The sequence below is a fragment of the Pseudophryne corroboree genome, chromosome 4 (genome assembly GCF_028390025.1).
Source record: "Pseudophryne corroboree isolate aPseCor3 chromosome 4, aPseCor3.hap2, whole genome shotgun sequence".
NCBI lineage: Eukaryota > Metazoa > Chordata > Amphibia > Anura > Myobatrachidae > Pseudophryne > Pseudophryne corroboree.
Window position 1 is genome coordinate 619,073,051 of NC_086447.1, and position 8,575 is coordinate 619,081,625.

The 8,575-nt window shown below is 48.0% G+C and overlaps 1 protein-coding gene across 1 annotated transcript in view; it reads right to left on the reverse strand.

Moving 5' to 3' along the window:
- ARID1B (AT-rich interaction domain 1B) overlaps positions 1-7,659 on the reverse strand; it is an 836,140-nt gene extending 828,481 nt beyond the window's left edge. Inside the window, exon 1 of the mRNA XM_063917670.1 lies at positions 7,611-7,659. The gene's annotated coding sequence lies outside the window, so the exon portion shown is untranslated. The remainder of the gene's footprint in view (positions 1-7,610) is intronic.
- Between the last annotated feature and the right edge of the window lie 916 nt (positions 7,660-8,575).

Below are 8,575 nucleotides of genomic sequence, written 5' to 3' on the forward strand. Positions count from 1 at the left end.
ATCCACCTGTGAGCGAGCCCACTGATCGCTGAAATTCATGAGGCGGGCCCCCACCGTACCTGGCTCCGCCTGTGGAGCCCCACCGTCATGCGGCGGACTTGGAAGAGGAAGCGGGGGAGGACTTTTGCTCCTGGGAACCTGCTGTTTGTTGCAGCCTTTTTCCCCTACCTCTGCCTCTAGAGAGAAAAGACCCTCCTTTTCCCCGCTTGTTTTTCTGGGTCCGAAAGGACTGAACCTGATAAAATGGCGCCTTCTTAGGCTGTGAGGGGACATGGGGTAAAAATGCTGACTTCCCAGACGTTGCTGTGGAAACTAGGTCGGAGAGACCATCCCCAAATAATTCCTCCCCCTTATAAGGCAAAACTTCCATGTGCCTTTTGGAATCTGCATCTCCAGTCCACTGGCGAGTCCATAAGCATCTCCTAGCAGAGATGGACAATGCACTTATTTTAGATGCCAGCCGGCAGACTTCCCTCTGTGCATCTCTCATATACAAGACTGAGTCTTTGATATGGTCAATTGTTAGCAGAATCGTGACTCTGTATAGTGTGTCAATATTTTCTGACAGTTTATCCGACCACGCAGCGGCAGCACTGCACATCCATGCTGACGCAATAGCTGGTCTAAGTATAATGCCTGAGTGTGTATATACAGACTTCAGGATTGCCTCCTGCTTTCTATCAGCAGGTTCCTTAAGGGCGGCCGTATCCTGAGACGGTAGTGCCACCTTTTTAGACAAACGTGTGAGCGCTTTATCCACTCTAGGAGGTGTTTCCCAACGTAACCTATCCTCTGGCGGGAAAGGGAACGCCATTAGTACCTTCTTAGGAATTACCAATTTCTTATCAGGGGAAGCCCACGCTTCTTCACACACTTCATTTAATTCATCTGACGGGGGAAAAACTACAGGTAGTTTTTTCTCCCCAAACATAATACCCTTTTTTGTGGTACCTGGATGTAAATCAGAGATATTTAACACCTCTTTCATTGCCTCAATCATGCAGTGAATGGCCTTAATGGGCATTAAATTTGACTCCTCGTCGTCGACACTGGTGTCAGTATCCGTGTCGACATCTACTTGTGCCATCTGAGATAGCGGGCGTTTCAGAGCCCCTGAAGACTTTTGAGACACCTGGACAGGCATGAGCTGAGAACTCGGCTGTCCCGCAGTCGGCATGTCGTCAAATGTCTCATGTAATGAGTCTATACGTGCACTCATTTCCTTCCATAAGCACATCCACTCAGGTGTCTGCCCCCCAGGGGGTGACATCCCTTCTAAAGGCATCTGCTCCGCCTCCACCTCATTATCCTCATCAAACATGTCGACACAGCCGTACCGACACACTCCACACACACAGGGAATGCTCAATATAGAGGATAGGACCCACAAAAGCCCTTTGGGGGGACAGAGTGAGAGTATGCCAGCACACACCAGAGCGCTATATAAGGCAGGGACTAACTGAGTTATGTCCCTTATAGCTGCTTTTTAATATAAACTATATACTGCGCCAAATTAAATGCCCCCCCTCTCTCTTTTTTACCCTTTTCTGTAGAGTAGTCTGCAGGGGAGAGCCAGGGAGCTTCCTTCCAGCGGAACTGTGAGGGAAAAATGGCGCCCAGTGTGCTGAGGGAGATAGCTCCGCCCCTTTTCCGCGGCCTATTCTCCCGCTTTTTTATGGAATCTGGCAGGGGTATTTACCTCATATATAGCCCCTGGGGCTATATATTGAGGTATTTTTGCCAGCCAAGGTGTTTTTATTGCTGCCTCAGGGCCCCCCCCCCCAGCGCCCTGCACCCTCAGTGACCGGAGTGTGAAGTGTGAGAGGAGCAATGGCGCACAGCTGCAGTGCTGTGCGCTACCTTGGTGAAGACTGATGTCTTCATGCCGCCGATTTTCCGGACCATCTTCTTGCTTCTGGCTCTGTAAGGGGGACGGCGGCGCGGCTCCGGGACCGAACATCAAGGCTGGGCCTGCGGTCGATCCCTCTGGAGCTAATGGTGTCCAGTAGCCTAAGAAGCCCAATCCGGCTGCAAGCAGGCGAGTTCGCTTCTTCTCCCCTTAGTCCCTCGCTGCAGTGAGCCTGTTGCCAGCAGGTCTCACTGAAAATAATAAACCTAAGCTATCTTTCTTCTAAGAGCTCAGGAGAGCCCCTAGTGTGCATCCAACCTCGGCCGGGCACAAAATCTAACTGAGGCTTGGAGGAGGGTCATAGTGGGAGGAGCCAGTGCACACCAGGTAGTCCTAAATCTTTCTAGAGTGCCCAGCCTCCTTCGGAGCCCGCTACCCCCCCCCCCATGGTCCTTTCGGAGTTCCCAGCATCCACTAGGACGTTAGAGAAATAAAGTTTTACTATCACGGTGTGTGTGTACTGTTTTTATTTGGGTATTTTTTTTGCAGTAGAACTACAGGTACCAGCGGGCCCGTTCCCCCCCGCATGCTGGTACTTGTGGTTCTCCAAGTACCAGCTTGCAGGGGAGGCTTGCTGCGACTTGTAGTTCTGCTACAAAAAACAATATTCTTTATTTTGTCACTTGGCTATCAGCCTCCCATCCGCCGCCCTTGGATGGGGGGGGGACAGCCTCGGGCTTCACCCCTGGCCCTTGGGTGGCTGGAGGTGGGACCCCTTGATTTAAGGGGTCCCCACTCCGGCAGGGTACCCCGGCCGACTAGTTGGGGATTTAATGCCACGGCCGCAGGGACCGGTATAAAAGTGTCCCCCGGCTGTGGCATTATCTCTCCAGCTAGTGGAGCCCGGTGCTGGTGTGAAAAATACGGGGGACCCCTACGTCTTTTGTCCCCCGTATTTTTTGCACCAGGCCCGGACGCAGAGCCCGGTGCTGGTTGTTAAAATACGGGGGATCCCCTGTCAATTTTCCCCCCGTATTTTTACAACCAGGACCGGCTCAAAGAGCCCGAGGCTGGTTATGCTTAGGAGGGGGGACCCCACGCATTTTTTTCTTGATTTTTTAAACACTTTTGTGCCGTCCATGAAGTCGAATCCAGGACGCACACTATCGTCAATTGGTCCATTTTTCGACAGCGGGACTGACGAATCCGTTTTTTATTGAATATGTCGAATTCGGGTCCCGGCGGGAGGGTGTCTGACTGTCGAAATTGTGTCGAATTTAAAAACGGTCGAATTCCAGAACTGCTAATCTTTCGTTCGCACTTCTGCTATGCTAAGATACACTCCCAGAGGGCGGCGGCCTAGCGTGTGCACTGCTGCTAAAAGCAGCTAGCGAGCAATCAACTCGGCATGAGGGCCCATGTGCACTGCAGGGGAGGCAAATAACAAATAACATTTGCAGAGAGAGTTAGATTTGGGTGGGTTATATTCTGTGCAGGGTAAATACTGGCTGCTTTATTTTTACACTGCAATTTATATTTAAGTTTGAACACTATGTTTCTATGTAACACACCCCACCCAAATCTAACTCTCTCTGCACATGTTATATCTGCCCAACCTGCAATGCACAAGGGGGTTGATTACTCGCTAGCAACTTTTTGCAGCACTGCGATCAGATAGTCGCCACCTATGGGGGAGTGTATTTTAGCTTTGCAAGTGTGCGAACGCTTTTGCAGCCGACGGCACAAAATAGTTTTTTGCAGTTTCTGAGTAGTTCTGGACTTACTCAGCCACTGCGATCACTTCAGTCTTTTTGGTCCCGGAATTTACGTCAGACACACGCCTGCGTTTTTCCAAACACTCCCAGAAAACGGTCAGTTGACACCCACAAACGCCCTCATTCTGTCAATCACCTTGCGATCGGCTGTGCGAATGGATTCTTCGTTAAATCCATTGCCCAGCACCGATCCTCTTTGTACCCGTACGACACGCCTGCACATCGCGGCGCATGCGCAGTTTTGCTGAGATTTAACCTGATCACAGTGCTACAAAAAGTTGTTAGCGAGCGATCAACTCGGAATGACCCCCATGGTTTTACCCAACTGCTAACAAACTTGCTGCTACGATCAAGGGGGTAATTCAGAGTTGATCGCAGCAGCATATTTGTTAGCAGTTGGGTAAAACCATGTGCACTGCAGGGGGGCAGATATAACATTTGCAGAGTAAGTTAGATTTGGGTGGGTTATTTTGTTTCTGTGCAGGGTAAATACTGGCTGCTTTATTTTTACACTGCAATTTAGATTTCAGTTTGAACACACCCCACCCAAATCTAACTCTTTCTGCACATGTTATATCTGCCCCCCCCTGCAGTGCACATAGGGGGTCATTCTGACCCGATCGCACGCTGCGCTTCATTGCAGATGTGCAATCGGGTTGGAACTGCGCATGCGCTGTAGACGCATTGCGCAGGCGCATCGTTGCTCGCTGGGCAGTGATGCCGCTAGCGAAGAAAGCGGTTGACAGGAGGAAGGCGTTCCGAGGCGTCAACTGATCGTTTTCTGGGAGTGGTGCGGTGAACGCAGGCGTATCCAGGCGTTTGGAGGGTGGATGTCTGACGTCAATTCCGGGACCATCAACGCTGGATTCATCGCACAGGGTAAGTAACTCATAATCTGGTCTTGTTCTGCACAAAACTTTTTTTACATAGCAGGGCTGCACAAGCGATCGCAGCCTTGCTATGCAAAAAAACACTCCCCCCATAGGCGGCGTCTAGGTGATCGCACGGGCTGCAAAAAGTTGCAGCGTGCGATCAACTCAGAATGACCCCTATGGTTTTGCCCAACTGCTAACATATTTGCTGCTGCGATCAACTCTGAATTAGGCCCCAAGTCTGAATTACCCCCAATAAGAGAAAACTCTGCATTCAGTTACTGTAGATCCTGTAGATAGATAGATAGGGGTATATGCAATTGCGGTCGAATTGCCGCAAAAGTCGAAAAACGGGGCATTTTCGACAAAAAAAACATGTCGAATTGGATTCGACAATGCAATACAGTACTTTTCGACAAAAAAACGGACGTTTCAGATTCGACTTTTTGCAATTCGACATTTTTAAAATTCGACATGTCTGCAGTGGTAAAAATGCGGCTTTTCGACAAAAGTATATTCAATTGAAGAATGTCGATTCGACAACAGTGCTTTTCGACAGTAATTTCGTCAATTTCATTCCGCCTCACTTTGCTGGCGGAATCTAATAAAAAAATTTAAAAACATGTTTTTTTGTGTTTTTTTAATTGCTAATAGCATATCTATTTATATTAGAAGGGATTATGTACTTGGTTTGTCTATTAGGAGACACAAGTATTATTTATATATTTTTTAAAAGATTATTATTATTTTTTAACTGACTAATAGAGAGATCATGGTTTTCAGTGGGAAGGGTTGGGAATGGATTAAAATCCTGAAAAAAAAATGCGTGGGGTCCCCCCTCCTAAGCATAACCAGCTTCGGGTTCTTTGAGCCGGTCCTGGTTGTAAAAATACGGGGGGGGAAATTGACAGGGGATCCCCCGTATTTTTAACACCAGCACCAGGCTCCACTAGCTGGAGAGACAATGCCACAGCCGGGGGACACTTTTATATCGGTCCCTGCGGCCGTGGCAAATCCCCAACTAGTCACCCCTGGCCGGGTTACCCTGGAGGAGTGGGGACCCATTAAATCAAGGGGACCCCCCCTCCAGCCACCCAAGGGCCAGGGGTGAAGCCCGAGGCTGTCCCCCCATTCATGAACTGCGGATGGGGGGCTGATAGCCTTGTGACAAATAAAAGGATATTGTTTTTTGCAGCAGAACTACAAGTCCCAGCAAGCCTCCCCCGCAAGCTGGTACTTGGAGAACCACAAGTACCAGCAAGCGGGGGGGGGGGGGGGGGGGAACGGGCCCGCTGGTACCTGTAGCTCTTCTGCAAAAAAAATACCCAAATAAAAACAGGACACGCACACCGTGAAAGTAAAACTTTATTACATACATGCCGACACACACATACTTACCTATGTTCACACGCCGACCTCTGTCCACTTCTCCAAGTAGAATCCACGGTGTACCTGAAAATAAAATTATACTCACCTAAATCCAGTGTAGCTGTCCTGTTCTTTTTTGTAATCCACGTACTTGGCAAAAAAACAAACTGCATACCCGAACCACGCACTGAAAGGGGTCCCATGTTTACACATGGGACCCCTTTCCCCGAATGCTGTGACTCCTGTCACAGAGGGTCCCTTCAGCCAATCAGGGAGCGCCACGTCGTGGCACTCTCCAGATTGGCTATGCGCGTCTGAGCTGTCAGACAGCGCATTGCACAGCCGCTCCATTATCTTCAATGGTCGGAACTTTGCGGTCAGCGGTGAGGTTACTCGCGGTCAGCCGCTGACCTCACTTTGGTGTGACATGCCTGCACTTCCCATCAGGGGTTAATATGGTGGTCCATCTAGCACGTTGCGAATAGTAGTTTCTAGTAGTGAGTAACATGTCATTTTTTCTTATATTTAGGTAGCTCTGTTTTATATGCGATTACAGTTTCTGGTCAGTGTTATTGTTCTCGTGATATATTTTGGCAGCCACTGTCTTGTTTAGCGCTAATACAATAAGTGCAATGTATTCATGCTTTATCATAGTATTATCTATATGATTGTGCACTCTATGTTTATTGCTAAGTCGCCAGTGTTTGTTTTACAGTCCACCGCTGGGAGGGCCGGGGAGATCAGTCAGCGGTATCCTGCGGGTGGCCCGGCAAGTAGACGCATCGCCAGGGCAACGGGACGCGTTGCCAAGGTAACCACAGCGGATGTCGGCTGACGTCACCGGATGTGACGCATTCGTGGCTGCGGCTGGCGGAAGCGCACGCCGGTCCCGGCTCTCCCGCGGTGAGGTGGCTTCTCCCTATTTAGGTGAGTGCTATGTACTTGTATTGTTTGTTTTGTGTTTATGCCTGCCTTGAAAACGGTGCTTGCAGCACCGAAACGTTGCCCTTGTGGGGCATTTTTATTTTGGATATGATTCATTAAACAGCATTTCCTTCTAAAATCATCACGAGTGCCGCAGTTTCCACATCTGCTATATATATATATATATATATATATATATATATTTTTTTTTATTATTATTATTATTATTATTATTATTATTTTTTTATTATTATTATTATTATTATTATTCGTTTTCTTTTTTTTCTAGGAACACTGGTTTCTGTACTAGTTGTAGATTTTAGTTACACAAAATATTGGGGGTAATTCCAAGTTGATCGCAGCAGGATTTTTGTTAGCAATTGGGCAAAACCATGTGCACTGCAGGGGAGGCAGATATAACATGTGCAGAGAGAGTTAGATTTGGGTGGGGTGTGTTCAATCTGCAATCTAATTTGCAGTGTAAAAATAAAGCAGCCAGTATTTACCCTGCACAGAAACAAAATAACCCACCCAAATCTAACTCTCTCTACACGTTATATCTGCCTCCCCTACAGTGCACATGGTTTTGCCCAATTGCTATCAAAAATCCTGCTGCGATCAACTTGGAATTACCCCCATTAGGTGCACTTTCTAAGCTTTGCCAGTTACCCACTTTTCTCACAGACACAGTATGAGAGGCATGTCTCAGGCAAGGATACAAATACACTAGGAGAGGGCCACATTGCACAGTGCACACAGCCAGACAAATTACAGCACACACACACACAAAACTGATTCCGTCTTCCCTTCCTGTCGACTTACTCTGTACTAGGATGAAGCAGTTACCCTCCTTCACGCTGCCCAGCCCTGGACTGCTGCTGCACAGTGCACGCAAGTCAGTGAAGCCCCGCCCCTCTGCTCGAGTTAGAGGAGCATGTGACGGGGTCCTCCAGTCAGGGTTCAGCATATGCTCTTCTGTTTCTGCTGCACTGCCTCATCATGGCATGGGATTGAGGTTGGGTCACCGTGGAGACAGAGAAGTGCATCCATCTCACCTCTTTCTTTGCTGAGACTGGCCCAGAGATACCGTAGGGCTATAAGTAATTTTCTTATGTATGTGCAACTAAAGAGTTTATAAAGATGAATTAATTTATTTACTGAGTGTGCACAGTAATGTTTTTTAAGACACAACAAGTAGGTTCAAGTTCAGAACTTGAGACTCCCTGGGCTAGCATACCTAAATTGCCTCAGAACGCTATCCATGTAGACATCTGTTGGGAATAGTAACCTGTGGCAAGCGAAGTGGAGTGAGCCACCACGCCTCACTCCCAAGCATCACAAGCTTACACATTTTAATATTCTGAATAAGTTTAATGATCTAAAGCAGTTTAGTCATGCTTACCCAGGGGGTCCCATGTTCTGAACTTGAAAGCCACAATTATGTATATATATAATGCACTACTGGGGGCATATGTGTATATGGCAGGGCATATCTACTGGAGCATAACTACTGGCGGCATATCTACTGGGGCAGGCTAATTTTTAAGTTAATAATTTTTTGTATGGCCCCTGAAGGATTTTATAAATATCCAAATGGCCCAGGTTCCCCACCCCTGCCTCACACCATCATGATCATGTAAATAATGTAATGTAATTAAAAATAACCTCTATGCCGAGTCCCCTTCAGTGCTCAGTTGCCATTTCAGTGAGCGTGCGGGAGCTAGGGTGGTGCCGGGTGTAGTGAACCCATCTCCGACCATCGCTATGCTGCTGCCAGGGAGAGGATG